This window comes from Pleurodeles waltl, chromosome 10 (assembly GCF_031143425.1).
Source record: "Pleurodeles waltl isolate 20211129_DDA chromosome 10, aPleWal1.hap1.20221129, whole genome shotgun sequence".
Taxonomy (NCBI): Eukaryota; Metazoa; Chordata; class Amphibia; order Caudata; family Salamandridae; genus Pleurodeles; species Pleurodeles waltl.
The window spans coordinates 257,818,509-257,840,097 of NC_090449.1; the positions used below are offsets into that span (position 1 = coordinate 257,818,509).

The 21,589-nt window shown below is 41.9% G+C and overlaps 1 long non-coding RNA gene across 1 annotated transcript in view; it reads right to left on the reverse strand.

Annotated features, from left to right (window-relative positions):
- The window catches only part of LOC138260742 (uncharacterized), a 90,337-nt gene extending 70,795 nt beyond the window's left edge, over window positions 1-19,542 (reverse strand). Inside the window, exons 1-2 of the long non-coding RNA XR_011198955.1 lie at window positions 19,492-19,542; window positions 5,558-5,615 (exon numbers count right to left, since the gene is read on the reverse strand). This is a non-coding gene — a long non-coding RNA (uncharacterized lncRNA). The remainder of the gene's footprint in view (window positions 1-5,557; window positions 5,616-19,491) is intronic.
- Window positions 19,543-21,589: the final 2,047 nt, after the last annotated feature.

The following is a 21,589-nucleotide window of genomic DNA, read 5'->3' on the forward strand; positions in this document are numbered from 1 at the left end:
TGGGCCTCCCACCCCCCCAGGCAGGGATGGAAGGGGAATTTCTTCCCCTTCCACCCCAAATACACCTGATCCCCACCCCCCACCCTGTGACGTCAATGAAATGAAAGCATTTATCTTCTGAGCCGGGGTGGGGGGTGGGGGCGGGCAGAGAGACATGAAAGGAAAGGAAAGGTATTTTCTTTCATGTCTTTCTGAGCATTTCTGCAGCCCAATCGTAAAGCAATTGGGCTGGTGAAATACCCACTAGACACCAGGGAGGTTTTTTTTCTATGTTTACAATGAAGGGGAGCAACCCTTGGGCAAGGGTTGCTCCCCTGGGGGGCATTTTTCTAAGGCCTTTTCTGCCCACCCGTCACAGATCAGCCCATTTTTCTTAGGCCAATCTGCCACCAAGGGGGGGAGAAACCAAAAGACACCAGGGATTTTTTTTTGTGCCAATTTCATGCAAGGTGAGCAACCCCTTAGGCAAGGGTGGCTCCTCGGGGGGAGGATTTATTTTAGGCCATTTCTGCCCCCCTTGGGGGCAGATCGGCCTATTTTAATTAGGCCGGGCAGAAAACACTTAGGCACCAAGGATAGGTGTGTGTGTTTTGTTTGGGGGGGCAGCCCCTTGGGCAAGGGTCGCTCCCCATGGAGGAACATTACTGTTGGCCACTTCTGCCCCCTCGGGGCAGATCAGCCTATTTTTGTAAAGCCCATCTGCTCCCAAGGTGGGCAGAAAGCCCACCAGCACCAGGGAAGATTTGTTTTAAAAAAAAGAGAGTGGGGGTATGGCCATACTCCTACCCCAAATAAATGGAGACAAAGTTGTTCTGTCTACTGGTGGGCAGATGGAGCAATTACCCCAAATCCACTCCCCAGGGGAGGGGGGCAGAAAGCCTACTAGATACCAGGGAATTAAAAAGAAATAGTGGGCTGGTGGCTACCAAACAGTATGGGCATGGTTATGCCCCCACCTTAACTGAAGGGGGTAACAGTCTTTCAGCTCTTCCCCAGCACACTAAGAGATCCTATCCCAATGGCAAGCAAGAGGACATTTGATTATTTTGGGTTTTGGTTTTACATTTGGGCCATGAGAGCTTGTCTCAAAATTGTTCCACTTGGAATGGTGAGGGTTGCACTTTTGGGACTTTGGGGGCTGCCATGTAGAAAAATCTACGAGACCTAGATACATCTGAAAACGAAACATCTGGGTGAGTCCAGGGTGGTGTGCTTCACATGCACCCCGCACCATTTTCTTACCCACAACCTCAACTTTTCTTGAAATCACACATTTCTTCGACATTTTTGTCATGGAACCTTCCGGAATCTGCCGAATCCACAAAATTCCTACCTCCCAGGATTGTTGCATCTATACCGATAAAATTTCTGCCCCACTTGTCATCCTAAAAACGTTTTTTTTCAAACTGCCCTTTTGGACCCGCTTTGGTTCCCCTCAATTTTGACATGTTTTTGGCCCTTCATTGTCACAGGCACTTGGCCCAGCTACACAAGTGAGGTATCATTTTTTTCAGGAGACTGAGGGGAATGTTGGGTGGTAGAAAATGTGTGCCAGTGCGTTGATCCCACACAGAAATGTGAGGAAAATGTGATTTATAGCTAAATTTGAGGTTTGCTGAGGATTCTGGGTAAGAAAACGTCTCTGGACTCCCTGGGGTGTCTAGTTTTCGGAAATGTCTGGGTTTGGTAGGTTTCCCTAGATGGCTGCTGAGCAGAGGACCATAAACGCAGGTGCTCCCGCAAAAACAGGTAGTTTTGTATTTGATAATTTTGATGTGTCCACGTAGTGTTTTAGGGCATTTCCTGTTGCAGGTAGTAGGCCTAATTTGTCGCTCCTCTCAGATTCCAGAACTTTCCATGACCGAAATGTGGGGAAAAGTGTTTTTTTGCCTAATGATGAGGTTTGCAAAGGATTCTGGGTAACAGAACCCAGTGAAAGTGCCACAAGTTACCCCATCCTGGGTCCCCCTAGGTGTCTAGTTTTCAAAAATACATAGGTTTGGTAGGTTTTCCTCGGTGTCAGCTGAGCTAGATACCAAAAACGCCAGATCAGCACTTTCCAAAATACATGTCAGATGTCAAATTTGATGTGTCCCTCCTGCGTTTTGGGGCGTTTCCTGTCACACGCACTAGGCCTACCAACACAAGTGAGGTACCATTTTTATTGGGAGACTGGGAGGAATGCTGGGTGGAAGGAAATTTGTCGCTCCTCTCAGATTCCAGAACTTTCAACCACTAAAATGTGAGGAAAAAGTGTTTTTTGTCAAATGTTTAGGTTTGAAAAGTATACTGGGTAACAGAACCTAGTGTGAGCCCCACAAGTCACCCCATTCTGAATTCCTCTCGGTGTCTAGTTTAAAAAAAAATATAGGTTTGCTAGGTTTTCCTATGTGCCGGCTGAGCTAGAGGCCAAAATTCACAGCTAGGCACTTTCCAAAAAACTTGTCAGATTTCAATGTAAAAATGTGATGTGTCCATGTTCCTTTTCCTGTCGCGGGCATTAGGCCTACTCACACAAGTGAGGTACCATTTTTATCAGGAGACCTGGGGGAATGCTGGGTAGAAGGAAGTTTGTGGCTCCCCTCAGATTCCAGAACCTTGCAGCACCGAAATGTGAGGAGAAAGTGTTTTTTTTTGCCACGTTTTGAGGTTTCCTAAGGATTTTGAGTAACAGAACCTCGTGAGAGCACCACAAGTTACCCCTTTCTGGGTACCCCTAGGTGTATAGTTTTCAAAAATGTCCAGGTTTGCTAGGTTTCCCTAGATGCGGATGACCTAAATGCCAAAATCCACAACTAGGCACTTTGCAAAAAACAGGTCCGTTTTCTTTGGGAAAATGTGATGTGTTCATGTTGTGTTTTGGGGCATTTCCTGTCACGGGCTCTAGGCCTACCCACACAAGTGAGGTACCATTTTTATCAGGAAATTTGGGGGGAATGCTGGGTGGAAAGAAATTTGAGGCTTCTCTCAGATTCCAGAACTTTCTATCACTGAAATGTGAGTAAAAAGTGTTTTTTTGCAAAATGTTAAGGTTTGTAAAGGATTCTGGGTAACAGAACCCAGAGAGAGTGCCACAAGTAACCCCATCCTGGGTTCCCCAAGGTGTATAGTTTTAAAAAATACACAGGTTTGGTAGGTTTTCCTCTGTGTCAGCTGAGCTAGACACCTAAAACGCAAGCCAGGCACTTTCCTAAAAACACGTCAGCTGTCAATGTAAGAATTTGATGTGTTCATGTTGCGTTTTGGGGCGTTTCCTGTTGTGGGCAATAGGCCTACCCACACAAGTGAGGTACCATTTTTATCAGGAAATTTGGGGGGAATGCTGGGTGGAAAGAAATTTGAGGCTTCTCTCAGATTCCAGAACTTTCTATCACTGAAATGTGAGGAAAAAGTGTTTTTTTGCCAAATGTTAAGGTTTGTAAAGGATTCTGGGTAACAGAACCCAGTGAGAGTGCCACAAGTCACCCCATCCTGGGTTCCCCAAGGTGTATAGTTTAAAAAAATACACAGGTTTGGTAGGTTTTCCTCGGTGTCAGCTGAGCTAGACACCTAAAACGCAAGCCAGGCACTTTCCAAAAAACACGTCAGCTGTCAATGTAAGAATTTGATGTGCCCATGCTGCGTTTTGGGGCGTTTCCTGTTGTGGGCACTAGGCCTACCAACACAAGTCAGGTGCCATTTTTACTGGGAGACTTGGAGGAATGCTGGGTGGAAGGAAATTTGTCGCTCCTCTCAGATTCCAGAACTTTCTACCACCGAAATATGAGGAAAAAGTGTTTTTTGCCAAATGTTTAGGTTTGCAAAGGATTCTGGGTAACAGAACCTAGCGAGAGCCCCACAAGTCAACTCATTCTGAATTCCCCTAGGTGTCTAGTTTAAAAAAATGGATAGGGTTGCTAGGTTTTCCTACGTGCCGGCTGAGCTAGAGGCCAAAATACACAGCTATGCACTTTCCAAAAAACTCTTCAGATTTCAATGTAAAAATGTGATGTGTCTATGTTGCGTTTCCTGTAGCTGACTTTAGGCCTACCCACACAAGTGAAGTACCATTTTTATTGGGAGACTTGGGGGAACACAGAATAGAAGAACAAGTGTTATTGCCCCCTCGTCTTTCTGTACATTTCTTCCTTCCAAATGTAAGACAGTGTGTAAAAAAAGACTTCTATTTGAGAAATGCCCTGTAACTCACATGCTACTATGGAGACCCCAGAAGTCAGAGATGTGCAAATAACCACTGCTTCTGAACACCTTATCTTGTGCCCAATTTGGAAATACAAAGGTTTCCTTGATACCTATTTTTTCACTCTTTATATTTGACCAAATGAATTGCTGTACACCTGGTATACAATGAAAACCCATTGCAAGGTGCTGCTCCTTTATTGGCTCTGGGTACCTAGGGTTATTGATGAACCTACAAGCCCTATATATGCCCTCAACCAGAAGAATCTAGCAGACATACCGGTATATTGCTTTAAAAAATCTGCCATGGCTGGAAAAAGTTATAGAATAAAACTTGGACAGAAATGGCTCTTTTTTCACCTCAATTTCAAAATTATATTATTTTAGCAGTTACTTTCTGCAGGAAAACCTTGAAGGATCTACGCAAATAGCCCCTTGCTGAATTCAGAATTGTGTCTGCTTTTCAGAAATGTTTAGCTGTCTGGGATCCAGCATTGGTTTCACACCCATTTCTGTCACTAACTGGAAGGAGGCTGAAAGCACATAAAATAGTAAAAATGGGGTAAGTCCCAGTAAAATGCCAAAATTGTGTTGAAAAATGTGGTTTTCTGATTCAAGTCTGCCTCTTCCTGAAAGCTGAGAAGATGGTAATTTAGCACCACAAACCGTTAGATGCCATTTCCAGGGAAAAAAACACAAGCTCTCTTTTTGAAAACAACATTTTAGCTGTATTTTGGATAATTTCTTGGTCTCCTCCAGGGGAACCCACAAACTCTGGGTACCTCTAGAATCCCTAGGATGTTGGAAAAAAAGGACATAAGTATGGCATGGATAGCTTATGTGGACAAAAAGTTATGAGGGCCTAAGCGCGAACTGCCCCAAATAGCCAAAAAAAGGCTTGCCACAGGAGGGGGAAAAGGCCTGGCAGCGAAGGGGTTAAAGGACATTGATTTACAATGCAATGACTGCTTGCAAATCATCTGCTTCTCCTATTACTTGCCAACTTTAAGCTTGTCTTTGACCTTGTACAGCGCTCCTCTGTCTTTTAGCTACATTCGCTCTATAGAAATACCAAATACATACATACACACATATACATTTCTGAAATTACAATGGTATTGTTTAACTATAAGCATTTGTTTTGCTTTTCTCTAATGACTGAGCTGACAAAAATCGCTGGAATGTACTTCTTAATCCAAAGAAGACATTTATTATTTCACTATGCGAGGTTCGTAAAAGGAGATTAGCATGTTGAAAGCACACGTTTAAAAATAGACACAGCAATGAAATGAAAACATACCAAAATGATTCTGCACTGCAATATACACAGCAAATATATGTATCTATATTAGCAAATAATGAATAAAAAATACATCACCGTAGGGCCTGTCAGGTGCTTCATCTTTCTCATGCCAGCAAGACGATGACTCGTTCGACTGCAAAAAAGAAAGAGATCTCTACCTTCATGGGAAATATATCAGGCATCGGACGTTTAGAATCCTGATTGAGGCCACTGACTGACCCTCTCACTGTCACAATGGGTTTTTGTAAATCTTAAAAAAACAAAAGGTGCTTTCTGGAAAAAACCCTCATTTTGCGAATCAAACATGATGGCTAGTTTAGGTATGCTTTAAAAATAACACGTTGGGGTTTGGCCACAATCTCAAGATGTCAAGTCAAAACAAGGCCGTTCCCTGCCATCTGAGTACATCCTTATCAACCAGAGCCCTTGGTGAGGAAAAGCACGAAAACAAGACAGAATGTACAGTTTACAATGTGGAAAATTAGGGGCAGCCTCTAACATGGCAGTGTCTAATGATATGATAAAGTAAATAGGCAGAATTAATCTAAGGCTAAACTGAATACAAAATGTAGTCTGTAACTGGTGAACACTAGACAGCTAGGCCCGGTGCAAAGTGGTGCAACACAAAGTTAGTCGTCAAAACACATGTTTCACTACATTACGCCTTTTGATCAATGACTTTGAGTAAACTACAGATTGAAAATCAACTTCTCTCTTTAAAGAAAAAAAACATTACAGGCAAATCAGGTATGCATTGTACACAGCAACATAATGAAATGATAAAAGCAATCACTATAAAGCAATGGAAGTGGATTAGCGTATTGATCTTATAAACAGTTAAACCAGACGCACCTACAATAAAAAGACTGAAGCTTATATATTCTGATTGATATAAAAATTGTTTGAATAGTGTCTCTAGGATAATAAGTTGGTATAGAATTAGATGGAAACATCATGAGTTCTAATCATGTAAAAGTGCACGTTCCACCTTTAATGTTTGTTGGAATATAAGTGTTCCCATATGAGAATAGTCAGCCAACTGGCAACATTGCTTAATGAGACTGGCAGCAGTCATCAGATGATAAAAAGCCATGGGTTAGTTCGCGAAAAAACGTAATCAAACAGTTTGACAGAACATCCATGGTACTGTTCCCATGCAGAACTTTCATCTGTGAAGCACAATTAGCTATAAATAGATCCATAGGTTTTGTACTTTAAAAGCAGCAGGAGTGTTGCACAATGGTTATCAATCAGGTTCAAGTTGAGGGTGCTGTCCCTCCCCCGACCCTACACGCAAACGCCTGAAGGAAGACCGCACAGCACACTCATGATCAGTGGCAAGTCGTAGTAAGATCTGTAAAAGAAACAAATATTATTTTTCTTGCAAATAACATTTGTCATCTAAAAAGTGCTCCCATTTTTCCTTTCCTTGTTTTATAATCAGCAGGACATTATTGGGGCCCTTGGCCATAATTTCTGGAGGTTCTGGAGGGACATTTGGGAATTCAACCCACACCTTAGCACTGAGGTTTTTATCTGCTGAACCACAACTTCCCCTTCCTTGAACTGTCAGAAGGGCTGGAGCAGTCCCCTTCTTCACCAATCCTCCATACACTTAACTTACGACAAGTTGGACAATTCTGTCTCCAATCTGTATGAATAAATCAGCTTCTCCACTATTTAACAGGATAGCTTTGATTTCTATCTGTCCTGGTAACTTTCCTGTCCCCAATTGACTTTTGACTGTAGAACAGATATCTGTTGTGTGTGCTGACAAATAGGACATTGCAAAATCACAGCAGTTTTGATCAAATCTAGGGGAATGTGCATCCCTCTAATCTCTGTCCACCCGTAAGTGGCTTTTTCTCCCAGGTGTCCACATTTCTGGTGCGCCTACTTAGCCATCCCCACAAAGTCAGAATTCTGGGTTGCCACTTCTGCCTGTGAACTTTTAGCTTTGTCGTCTGCAAGGGAATTGAACCAGCATTCCAGTGAATCAATGGGACAATGAGCATCTATGACTTTACTCTGTTCTAACATTTCCCAAATCTCCTGCCACAACTGTTTTCCCCACACCTCCTTCATGTGAATGAACCAGCTATGTACATGCCATGTGGGAAGGCAAATGGCTAATCCATTGGCAGTGGACCAAGAATCAATGTAAATATGACACGTCCCAAGCAGCTCTTGTATTACAGCTTGATACACAGCGTACAACTCTGCATATTGGCTACTTTTTCCTTCTCCTGTGGTGGTCAACAACTTTTTAGTAACTGGATTAAATGACACTGCTTTCGAATGTTTTTTGGTACCCACATATTTGGATGAACCATTATTTAACCAAACATGCTTCCTATCATCAGGGGACCAGAATTCAAATGGCACACCCCATTTCACTGATGAGTTTTTTACCTGTGGTACCTCCTGCACCCTCTCCTCATCCTGTACAAGGGCTTCTGACACCTGTTCATGTAGGGCTGCAGTGCCTTCAGGTCCTACTCGAGCCCGGTCTTGTATGGACCATTCCAGCATATGATACTAGCCTCTTGTGCATGTCCTACACGGTGAGATTTAGGTGAACTCATCACCCACTGCATGATTGGTATTTCAGGTCTCAAAATTACAGTATGACCTAGTGTATTTGCTCAGTATCCACTAGCACCCAATAACAGGCCAAAAGCTGTTTTTCAAAAGAAGTATAGCACTCCCCAAAGTCAGGTAGTTTTCTAGTCGAAAACCCCAGGGGCACCCTCGTCCTTCCTTGTTTTTGCTACATATTCCAATTTCCAATCGTACTCTGCAAAAGTTCTGTAAATATATCAATAACATCCTCAACTTTTTGCTGGGTGTAATTTTTTAAAGAATGCATTTCAACTCCTGTCAAAAACGGTGGGTTACTCTGTATTTCTCGTCCAAATATTGGCTGCGCACGAACCACGTTCTGCTCATGCAGCTCACACTGGCCACCACCTTTTTTAACCTCCCCATTACTTGAATGTGAAAAGTCAGATTCCCCTGTAACAGCTTGGTAGATTTCAGCTTTATCTTGTAATAACTTGTTCTGGCTAAATTGCTCTCTTAATTTCTTATTTTCATATTCTAACTGTTTACATCTCTCATGCATTTTTCTGTAAGCAGACAAAAGTATCCAAACCCTCCTGTCAAGAACAAAAGGGATATCATTCCATTCAAAAAGCACCTTTTCTAAACATGTAAACACATTCAATACTTTTGTTTTATCCAAGCACCTGTCCAAAAATGTAGAAAGTCCTGATAAACAAAAAAAAACACATTTGCCAAGACATCATAAGGCATTTTAATTTCACATGCATTTTCAAACATAGTTTGCGGTGCTTCCTTTAACTCTCTAAATAAAAACATATTTACACTTTTAAATTGTGCACTCTCAACCTCCAACCTCTCTTTTTAGACTGTTTGATCTACGCCAAAATGTTTTGATTTTCACTAATGTCCGAGCTGACAAAATTCGCTGGAATGCACTTCTTAATCCAAAGAAGACATTTATTATTTCAGTATGCGAGCTACCTAAAAGGAGATTTGCATGTTGAAAGCACACATTTCAAAATAGCCACATCAATGAAATGAAAATATACCAAAATGATTCTCCACTGCAATATACACAGCAAATATAAGTATCTATACTATAATACAAAGCAAATAATGAATCAAAAATGCATCACCTTAGGGCCTGTCAGGCGCTTCATCTTTCTCTTGCCAGCAAGACGATGACCCCATTCGACTGCGAAAGAGAAGGAGATCTCTACCCTCACAGGAAATATATCAGGCATCCGATGTCTAGAATCCTGATTGAGGCCACTGACCCTCTCACTGTCGCACTGGGACTTTTTATATCTTAAAAAACAAATGGAGCTTTCTGGAAAAAACCCTCATTTTGCAATTCAAACATGCATGGCGGTTTGGCTACAATCCCAAGATGTCAAGTCAAAACCAGGCCATTCTCTGCCGTCTGAGTACATCCTTATTAACCAAAGCCCTTGGTGAGAAAAAGCACGAAAACAAGACAGATTGCACAGTTTACAATGTGGAAAATCACGGCAGGCCTTTAACATGGCAGTGTCTAATGATATGATAAATACATATTTATCATATCGTCCAGATAGCTAGGCCAGGTGCAAAGTGGTGCAACACAAAGTCAGTGGTCAAAACACATACTTCACTACAGCATATGAGTTGATTTGTTGTACTAATAGTAATAAATTGTTTATTTTACAATACACAATTTCATATAACATACATGACTTAAAAGACATTACATGAGAACTTACAGATAAATTGATGTACAGAATTTCTAGCAAACCGGATAAAACCATAAACATTTATTACAACAAATATTTTTACAGCATATGCTAAAAGACTCCACAACCTTTTATTTTTCTAATCACATAAAAATTCACAATCAGCTTTAAACAATCATAAAAACTTTACAAACAGTTCCAGACAGTAACGTATAGAAAAAAAGTTAATGTATACAAGTACTGGAAAGATAATTATCACAATAAAATGCATATAGTTCACGTTACTTATACACAGAGAATATTACAGCAGCCAAACCGAAGCTACTGCATTTCCTTTACATTCTTCTGACAGTGGCTGTCACTACTTATAAAACTATTTTAGACGCTCTATAAACTGTATAATAAACTCTGCATTAAAATATAGCAGATTATAATGACAATAAGGACCAGGGACTTGGAACCTGGGACTTGAAAAGATGGACCTGCTCCCAGGTGCACCGGGACAAAAGAAGGGGACTCAAAGAGTCAGTTGGCTGACCTCTTGTTAAGCTACTGGGACACAACAAGCTGTTACAAGCACTTCTCGTGAACAGCAGAGCAGACCAGTTCCAATTGAATCTGCTCTGGACCCTGTGGTGGCTTCTGCTGGAGCCTTAACCCCCAAGATTCCCTCCTCCTCGGTCCCTTGACTGTTTCAAAGTGTACTCCTCCTAGTATTCTGAGAAACCTGGGAGAAAGGTCATTTGTGGCTCCAAAAACCTCCCAAGAAGAATGGGCAAGCCTGTGAAGTGAAACCGATGAAGCTGCGTTGACGCTGGGCTAAAGATGCAGGTTGCTCCTGCTTATAGCTTTTCCACAGAAGCAAATCCATTTCAGTAGGACCATGTGTAGAGGCTAGCTGGACTTTTGTAGACCTGTTGAGGTACAGCTTTCACCATACCTGCTGGTGGAATCCAAGCTCCAAAAAAGTGATTAAGTCTGCTGGTAGAAATCTTCATCAGGCAAAGCCAACAAAAGTGTCTGGGTAGTGAGGAACTTCACTGAGGGTGAATTTTGAAAATCACCTGCCAAAACTCAAGGGCTACACCAGGACTTTGTTCAATGCCAATGTGGCCTAGTGGAGCGCATCTTGGCCATAGCCTGCTGCCTTATCCTGTTGAGGATTTTTGAATCCCATTTCTGAGACTAAGAAGATAAAACGTCTGACCAGGACAAACCTGGTCTTGGTATCCAACCCGCACTGCATCACAGTCAAACATAAATTGTGCCTTGCTAGCAGTCAAGCAACCTGATAAACATGGCTGGCACTTGATACACCTGTCATCTTGGTGTGGTTTCCCCTAACTTTTTGCCCTGTGACCTCCTGTTTTTCTTACTTCATGTTTGCTGGTTTTAGGATTCTGGGCACTTTACCACTGCTGACTGGTGCTGAAGTGCAAGTGCTCTGTACTCTAAAACATGGTGACATTGACTTATCCACAATTGGCATATTTAATTTACTTGTAAATCCCTTATGAAGTGCACTATATGAGCCCTGGGCCTGTAATTTAAAATGCTACTAGTAGGACTGAAGCACTGAATGAGCAACCCACTACAACAGCCTTTGAAACATGTCTCAGGCCTGCCACTGCAGAGCCTCTGTGTGTGCAGTTTTACACTGGCATTTCGACCTAGCAAGTGCGCCCTCTTGCCATGCCCAAACTTCCTTTTTATTACATGTAAGTCACCCCTAAGGTAGACCTTGGATAGCACCAAGAGCAGGGTGCAGTGTATTTAAAAACATGAACATGTACTTTTTAGTTTAACATGTCCATGGAGTGAAAGACTACTAAATTCATTTTTCACTACCGCAAGGCCTATGTCTACCATAGGTTAACATTTTGGTTACCTTGAAGCATCCTTTAAGCATAACTTCCTATTGGGATAAGATAGAAATATGGAGTTTGGTGTCTCTGTACTCACAATGTAAAATCCCAACTTATGGCGAAGTCAGATTTTAAATTGTAAGTCTGAAAATGCCACTTTTAGAAAGTTGGCATTTTCTTACTTTAACCGTTCTGTGCCTCTGCGTGTCTCAGAATACACGCTAGGGTAGATGACAGCTGGGCTTTGTGCATCCCATCTAGACAGTCTTACACAAAGGGAGCTTGGGTGTGATATTTGCATCCTGATGGCATGGCCCATCACCAGGCTGATGGGTCTTCCTGGGCTAGATGAGAGGGAAGAGCTTACCTGACACTTACTTACACCTGACTAGGGCTGTGCCTTTCCTCACACAAAGGGCTGTATACTCCCCTGTAGAGTGTCTTGGGCCATGGAAAGAAAGGCAGGGGCCTGGTCATCTTAGTACTGGAACCCAAATCAGAACTCTATTTGAACCAAGGGCATACTGCCAGGAAGAAGGACTGCAGTGCTGCCAAAAGGATCGGCCACTCTGCAACTGCATTGTTTTGTTGGCCTACTGCTTGCTGTGTGCTGTGCTGTAAGAGGGACTGCCACTTTGTCACTTGCTTTGCTGTGTTGGCCTGCTGCCTGCTACTTCTGACCTGAAGTGAGGGAAGGCTGAACTCGCTCTCTACATCCTTGCAACTAAAGTTCTCCATCTCCATTTTGCCCTCTGTTCTCAAAGTCTCGGGCCATCAAAGACTTTGCTACACTTTCCCTACTACACCACCAGGGCCCGTTCTGAGAGAACCAGTGGCCCAATTTGTAAGGATCAATATTACCGTGTTTGGGGAAGTTGATGTTGCATGATCATCAGCTGGGCTCAGTTCGCCATGAATTTCACATCAGACGACTCAGCTCTTCAATTGCCGAGCACAGTGGAGTCTCGAGTGACGATAATGTCACCTTTCTCCAGCACAGTTCACCTCACGCAGAGGAAGATACTGTTAAGCGAGGGCCCAAACAGTCTTTGTGGTTGTACTGCGCTCTCACTCGTAAGCGGCTGAGACTGATTAGGTGCGCCGGTCCTGAGGGTCCCGATTTAAGGATCTTTTTACATTAATGCTTGGGGGTCCCAGCCCTCCGATCCATCTCACCCGCACAGGCTAGTGTTTTCCTTCAGGGATCTACCATCGGAACCCGATCTTGGAGGATTGTAATTAATTTATACATGGACGATTTTTAAATACTCCTATCATCAGGCACTGTATATTTACTGTATGTATTTAAATCCAGACTCCTAATGTAAGAAGTACACTGGATTTTTGTTATTTTGTCTTGTTTTACTCAGAAAAATGTCTGTTTTTCTGAACTGGTGTTGAGTCTTTTTGTGGTGTCTTTCACATGATTACTATGATTAAGTGTTGCACAAATACTTTACAAATTGCCTCACATGTTAAGCCTGACTGCTCTGTGCCAAGCCACCAGAGAGTAAGCACAGGGTATTTTAGGGTGTATATTTGACTTACCTTGACTAGGATTTAGTCCCTACTTGGACAGGGAACATACCTCTGCCAACTAGAGACCCAATTTCTAACAGCACTTAAAGCTTTTTGGCGCTAGTTTCAACTAAAACATTTTTTTTAACTCATATCTCTGGTTCTCCTTTTTGGATTTTGGTTGTTTTGGTGTCATTTTCCTTATTAAAATATTCAGTTTTTACTTAAACTGGGGTGAGATTTATATTGTGCTGTGTTTTCAAATTTTTAACTATTTTGGTACATCTAAATGCTTTATACATTTTCTTACATTAAACCTGTCTTCTCTTTGCCCTAGGTACCAGGAGTTGACCTCAGGTTTAAATAACTCAACCTTTACTGGACCTAACAAGAATAATGACCTTGTTTCAAGTGGGGACTACCTATTTGTAAATAAAAACGTTCCGGTACCCAATGCTCTCCTCTGACATATGTGGCTGCTGCAATTAAATGTGCTCGCACAGAATATTGAGGCAGAGTAATCCTAATGCCATTGTGGGCCTCTTTAGTACATTTACAGCCATTCCCCGCCCCTTCAGCCCACTCTTGCAGCTTTCTGCTTTCTCCCTTTGTGACACTTTTCCATATTTCTCTTCTTCTGTCTTTCCCATATGTGTCTTTTGCTCACAGTAATTGCCGGACGCACAAAAATAAGTGCCGGCACCCAAAAAAAGGGCATGTGCCCCCCACCGGCAACCACCGGCTCAAATTAAGCATTGCATCAATCCCAACTAATAATCCACTTTCTCACAGTATCCTTCAGTGAGACGCCCTAAGTGCAATGAGTATCCTCAGATGTGGAACAGTGTTCCCTTTCTCACTGGAGCCAAATTGCACCGACTGATGTGCCCCTAATAGAGTGAGTCTGGTCTTGGGTTGCTTGTGGTCCTGTCTGGCTTTCGTAGTATGAGCTGGACTGTTCCTGTTGGAGCAGGATTAAGTCTGATTTGGATATGCCTGAATCTATTCTGAGGTGGCATTGTGGGCAAAAAAACAATAGACTGGTATGTGGCCAGAGTAATTACCAGAGGCTGAAATTAATTCAAACATCCCACCCATCACTTTTTTCTATACTTCATTGTGACACCTTCCCAGACTAGCACCACTCACTGTCTGAGCAACAAACTGCCTACAGACTATTGCGGAAGAGAAACTGACATAACGAGAGCGACATAGGAGAAGATGCCACTCACTGTCTTGAGGGCAAGGACTAGAGACGCTTTGCCTCCTCCATTAATAAAGAGTACTGTGCACTTGTTGCTGCCTCTGGTGCAGATAACTGTAATATGACAGTGTGAGAATGACCGGCGGGAGTCGACACTTGCAGAGTTTAAACAAAGGCAAGTTTATTCTGTAAATAAGTCGTACAACGAGTCCTACACCAACCACCTCCTTATCTCTTCATGCCATCTCTGTCTCTCCTTCTCAACGGCTCACCCACAAACGCCTCCCACATTCCACTTACTTCGCATTCCACATTCTCCGCATTCTCACTCTCGTGCTGGCTCCTCTCATTCTTATGCTCGTGCCAAAGCACCCACGTAGCGGATACCACACCATCTTCCTCATATCAACTCGAAAAAACAAATAAAGAAACAAATAAGTTAACGGAACTATGCATTAATAACACTTAAACATCAATAATACTTGAGTAATAAGCAGATTATGTTAGATGCCTACCAACACAAACCACTTGAAATTAGCATCACAAAGTCCAAAAAACAAAGTTCAATGTTCACATTACATAATCTTTGAACCATAACGGTGTTGATGCATTTCTCTTCGGTCGAGTCTCAGTAGGATCTCTTGTGTTTGGAAGACTTAAAGCATTTCGAGCCTCTCGAGCAGTTGCATCTGAGAACATGCTTTGACCTACACCAGGCCCCAAACATTTGGCCACTCTATTCAAATTCCAAATCCTGTGATCATCTGTTTTCACAGCATTTTTGAACAATTTTATGACTTTAAAAGGACCTTTAAATTTAGATGTTTTCCCTTCCTTTCTAGGAGACTTTATTTTAACATAATCTCCTTCACACAACACTGTTCTCTTTACAGCTTTACGCTGGTCATACCACGACTTTCTTTTTGCTTTCACCCTTCTCTCTCTCTCTCTCCAACCTTCAATGTTACCCACTTGATCATTGACCTCCATTCTCTTCTCCGTTACCCACCTAGGTTCCATCTCACTGTAGGGTGCCCTACCCTTAAACAATTGAAAAGGAGTGACCCCTGTGGTGGAGTGTGGCGTTAAACGATATTCTCGAACTTTTCTCTTCACATTACCCTCCCACTCAACACCATTAACTAGCGCTAACTGCATGCATTGCTTCAACACTTTTATAAAGCGCTCAACAACTCCATTGGATTCTGGGTGATAAAGAGCTGTTCTCTTATGTACTACATTTCTTTCTTTCAAGAAGGACTCTGTTGCTTCAGAAACAAATTGCACTCCATTGTCAGTTAACAAAGTAGAGGGGAAACCCTCTCTTTCAAATAAGTCATCTAAAAAATTAATTACGTCCTTTGATTCAACAGAATTCACAAATCTGACTTCTGGCCAACGTGAAAACATGTCTATGCAGACTAAAATATAACGGTCAGTAGAATTCAGTCTTATTGGACCTAAAATGTCTAAGGCTATATCAACCCAGGGACCAGAGGACTCTTCACGCATGACCATGGGTTGAATCCTACACCTCAACACCTTATCCGAACACACACACTCATTACAATTCCTCACTGCCCTTTCTACCATCATGTCCATGGCAGGCCACCAGTAGGCATTTCTCAATCTCTCCTTCGTTTTGGATATGCCCATGTGACTTGAGTGAGCACAATTAACAAGTTCCATTCTCAAACTAGTTGGGGGAACCAACTTGCTGCCTCTCATTAACAGCCCTTTCACCACAGATAATTCATTTTTTATTTGCCAGAAACCTGACAATTCTTCATCAAGTTTTTCTTTGACACCCCAACCATTAATGACCTTATCCAGCACTAGCTGCAAAGTGGCATCTTTAGATAACTCATCCATCCATGTTGGTTCTGAAATCGCTCCCTCCGTAACTATACAAACTTTTATCTCCTCATCATCCACTATGTCTGCAAAACACCCTCCTTCAAAAATCTCGTCTTCTTTTCCTGTGTTTATACAAAGTCTCGAAAGACAATCCGCCTGAATATTTAATGTCCCAGGCATATAGGAGATCACAAAAATAAATTCTTGCAGTGCCACTACCCACTTCCTGATCCTATGAGAAATCATCTCTAATCCTTTTCTAGTAAATACCTCTATGAGAGGCTTGTGGTCCGTCACTATCTGAAATTTATGTCCCCACAAAAATTTCCTCAGTTTTCTCACTGCCCAAAAGACACCCAGCGCCTCTTTTTCAACAACAGAATAGTTGAATTCAGCTTCCTTCAAACATCTAGACACAAACAGAATCGTCTTCACTTGACCTTGTTTTTTTTGCAATAAAACTGCACCAAGACCTTTTGAGCTAGCATCAGTCATCAGAATGATATCATCACGTGCATCAAAACTTCCTAAATCCGCTGCCTTATCTAGACTGACTTTGATGTCTTGATACTCTCTTTCACATGCCTGATCCCACTTAAATTCTGCTCTCTTCCTTAATAACTGACTCATGTTATAGGTTCTTTCTGCAAAACATGGGACAAATTTATTATAAAACTCCGCCATCCCTAAAAACTTCAGAAGTTCTTCTTTATTTTGTGGACTTGGTAAATTTTTGATAGTGCTGACTAAACCTGTTTTGGGACGGATTCCCCTTGCCGAAATTTCATGACCTAAATATTCGATGTTGGGAATGTTTATCTTGCACTTCTCAGCCTTAAGTGTCAGACCATTGTTACGTAGCTTATCTAAGACCATTCTCAATCTCGTATTGTGTTCCACAAGATTGGTTCCTGTGACAAGTAAGTCATCCTGATACACTTTCACCCCTTCCATGCCTCCCAAAATTCTTTCCATGGCCCTCTGAAAGACTGATGCCGCTGAAATAACCCAAACGGCATTCTTAGGAACTTAAAGGTACCAAATGGTGTGGTAAAAGTGGTGAGTTCCTGGGAAGACCTATGCAGCTCTATCTGATGGTAAGCAGAGGTCAAATCTAGGGTAGAGAAGTGCCTTGCCCCACAAAGTGAACACAACAATTCAGTAATATTTGGGAGTGGATAGTGATCTACTATGACAGATTTGTTTAGGTCTCTAAGGTCAACACAGAGCCTAGCGTCGCCGTTAGCTTTCCTTGCCATCACCACTGGTGCCACCCATTCTGAAGCCTCAACCTCCTGAATAATTCCACTCGCAATGAGTTTGTCTATCTCAGCTTTCATTTTTTCTCTTACCAACAAGGGAACATTCCTTACTTTCGCCACCCTCGGCTGTGCTCCTGGCTTAAGCCTGATTCTATGCACATAATTCTTAAGACAACCTAATGTCTTGCTAAATACCTCTGGAAATTCTTCCACCCAACCACATAGATCTTCTGACACAGATTGAACCATGTGATTTTCCTTAAGTCTTACCGGGGGATCTTCATTTGGATCAAGTAGAATTCAAAGATCACGTTGATGAAACCAACTAATCAAAGAGTCTCCTTTTACAGAAATATATATCTTTGCTGGAATTAGGCGTTCTTTGAATTCTATACTTCCCCAAAAGTAACCCAGCAGCTTTATTGGCTCACCACCATAACCCTTGGGTATCACATCTGGTTTGCATAACTCAACCGACCCTTTTAAATTCTGATCATAAAATGTTTTTGGTATCAATGTGATTTTTGCCCCAGAGTCAAAGAGAATTTTAAGACTTTTACCATTAACCAAAATTGACTCTACAGGACCACCAGAAGACCCAATACCCGTCTGCAAAACCTGGACAACATTCACTGCTTCCGTAACATTTGTGTCAACAACATTTACTGCTTCCGTAACATTTGTGTCACTATCACACCACACTTCTCTTATTTTTTTAACGTTATTCTTCATCCTGCAACATTTTGCCAAATGTCCAACTCTACCACAACTTCTGCAAAGCATTTTTAGGGCAGGACAATCCTTGTTATTGGCCATATGGCCTATATTCCCACACCTAAAACACTTTCCAGTAAAAGTTTTCTTCGTCAATGTCACTGCCGATTCTCCAGCACCTTTACTGCCAGTATTGTTACATCGTATCACTTTCACTGAAGCACCTTCTTCTCTTGTTGTGTCCAATACAATGGAGTCTTTACGAAGGACCTCAACACATTTCTTGGAGTGTTCACACGTTCTGGCTAATACCAGAACTTCATCCAGGGATGGATTATCTTTCTGCCACATGCTCTCCTTTGCTTTTTCCAAGGAACACCCCAGCATGAATTGATCCCTTAAACGTTCCTCATAAGTACCTCCAAACGCACAAGTGGAAGCAAGTCTCCTGAGTTCTGTTATATACTGTTCCATGGTCTCTCCTTGACGTTGCATCCTTTTACCGAACTGGTATCTTTTTAGAACAGTACTCACTTTTGGTAGAAAATGTGAATCCAGTTTTTTTAACGAAATCTCAAATTCATTGAGACCATTTGAATCTGCATCAGATAGCTCCGGAAGATTTTCAAAGACTTCTTGGCCCTCCGTCCCTAAACAGTGCATAAAAGTGATGTCTTCCTTTCTGCGCTCAGAGAAGTACCACACACCCTAGCATAATTGTTAAAGACTTTTTTCCACTTCTGCCATGGTATAGGTGGATCCCCTGGAGAGGTTAAAAAAAACGGTGCAGCCGGTACATTCTGCATGACTGTTGAATTATAAATCAAGAAGATAACCACAAGACAAGGAGATTGCAGTCGTCTAGAGACACACTTAATAGCAACCTCTTTTCTGTTCACACAACTGGGGAAAACTACCCTCTGACCCTACTCGCCCGCATCCGTAGCTACAAGTCTTCCCTCCGTATAAAATATTCACTACTGCAGGAGCATCCAAAGACAAATTTCAAACTCCCAGCGAATCAAAACATTACAAAAGAAAAAAAAACAGTTACTGAAACTGAATCCTTTAAATGTCATGCCTCGAATAAGACGCGACCGTGCAGCGCGTCCTAGTTACTGTTGCTATGTCCATGGTTCATGCTTACGACGCCAACTCCAAGCGCGTCCTAGTTACCGTTGCCAAACACGATGTGTGTGTTTCCTGAAAGACGCGTTGCTAAGCGTTGCCAGGGCCGCGCATGAAGACTCTCGCGCTGAAGGGCTTAACAGGCGGAGAGTAAAAACAAAACCCAGGTACAAGCGCAACGTACCTTGGATGACCGAAGTCTTAAAGATTGTGTTGTCAGGACTGCCGAGACTTGTTCTTCGCCGTTCGGAGATTGCCTCTCTTCACTTTTACAGTGTATTCCACCTTTGATCCTCGTCGCCAAATGTGAGAATGACCGGCGGGAGTCGACACTTGCAGAGTTTAAACAAAGGCAAGTTTATTCTGTAAATAAGTCGTACAACGAGTCCTACACCAACCACCTCCTTATCTCTTCATGCCATCTCTGTCTCTCCTTCTCAACGGCTCACCCACAAACGCCTCCCACATTCCACTTACTTCGCATTCCACATTCTCCGCATTCTCACTCTCGTGCTGGCTCCTCTCATTCTTATGCTCGTGCCAAAGCACCCACGTAGCGGATACCACAGACAGGTTCCCTAATACATAACTCACTAGTATTTTTTAGTAGGTCATTTGGAAGTATCGATTAGGAACGTTTCTACCAATATCTAAACCTTTAATGATGTTAAAAAGTGAATAAAAAGAGTATACAAAATAAAGTTTTCTTTATTCAATTAAATTTTAGTCCAAGTACCTACTTCCTTTAAGGAGGTTATATGTTGACTCTCAAACCAAGACTGCAATATGTGGTGTACAAAAATGTTTGCTGGTGCATTTATGAAGAACATTGTTCGTTATCTAGGGAGATCAACAGAAATGTTGTTTTTATTACAATATAACTAGGCAGCCACAGCAAACATTTGACATCTTAGTTGTTTGGATACTGGTAGCGAATGTTGCGAAAAGGATAGATGCCAATGGCTTATTTTTGGTTTGTAAAACGAATGCAGAGATTCGTTTTGGCTTCTGTGAAGCAAAAAATAATTAAAGAATGTTATGTACTTTTCAAACATAATGGTATACTTGTTTGTTGATTTGGACTCTCTCCAAAGACTGTCCTTCTATCCGGGATAAGGACTTGATAACGTTTGGTGACACTTTGATCCCTGGAAATTCACAAGACATCAGGAAGAGAGTGGAGGCTATGCAGGCTAGTCAGTGGCAGCTGGGTCACAGATTGGCAAGACTTCCAGGTCAGATAAATAACACAACCAATCAGAACAACACTGCTGGAGAACCTAGGATTTTCAGGTGAACTCAAGAAGAGAGAGAGGTAGTGGTTAGTTTTCTCAAAACTGGTTAGTTGTATGGTTTCTTATCTGTAGCTCTGTTGCAAACGTTAAGCCTTTGGCTTAACTCTACAAGGGCTGCCTCCCCACCCACGGTTGACACATATGAACTTTGTTCAAAACTATCAACGATGAATGTGTAGGACAAGTTATTGTAGTCCCAAAATACACCATTCAATGTGTAATTGACATATAAGTATTTCTTTTGGGTTACAAACAATCCCATAAAGGGATCAGGGCACTGTGCAAACAGAAAAAATCCAATTTAATTATTCACAGTGTCACACACCTATTGTACCAAGAAGAATTAACACTATTAAGTTAAAAGTATTTATTATTACAGGGACATTCTGTTTCTTAGCACATCTAAAACAAATACACAGAATATTATAAAAAGAGCAATGAGACATGTTATAAATAACAAGAGTAAAATTAACATTTCTAGCATTAACATGTCATTAAAATGTCATCTAGAATCTAAAACCCTAGTGGCTTCTTCTATGTGCTATACTATGAAAGCACGAAAGGCAAAACAACTTGCAGTCTAGAGTTTCTTAGGGAGAAGGATTGCACTGTATACCCTGTTGACAGCAACAGCTTTCATCTATCAGCAGAGGCGTGAATACAGTGTTCCTCGAGAAGAGCAAACATAACTGAGGTAGCAGTCAGTCAGTCTTCCTTTGTACTGGGTTTTATCAGCTTCAGGCAAGATGTGTCATTGGCAAAGTGTGAAGTGCCCTGGCAGTAGGTGAGAGAATCTCTGGCAGAGTCTTGGGTGATAATCTGGGCAAAGGACTTTTCCCCACAAGTTGTCAAGTGCCAATTCTTATATCCTAAATCTTATCAGAGATTAGGATTTCTGACATAGGTTATGTGTATCAAGGAATGCATCCCAGACATTACTCTATGAACATATAAGCCAAGAAGACATCCATTCAGACTACACTATTT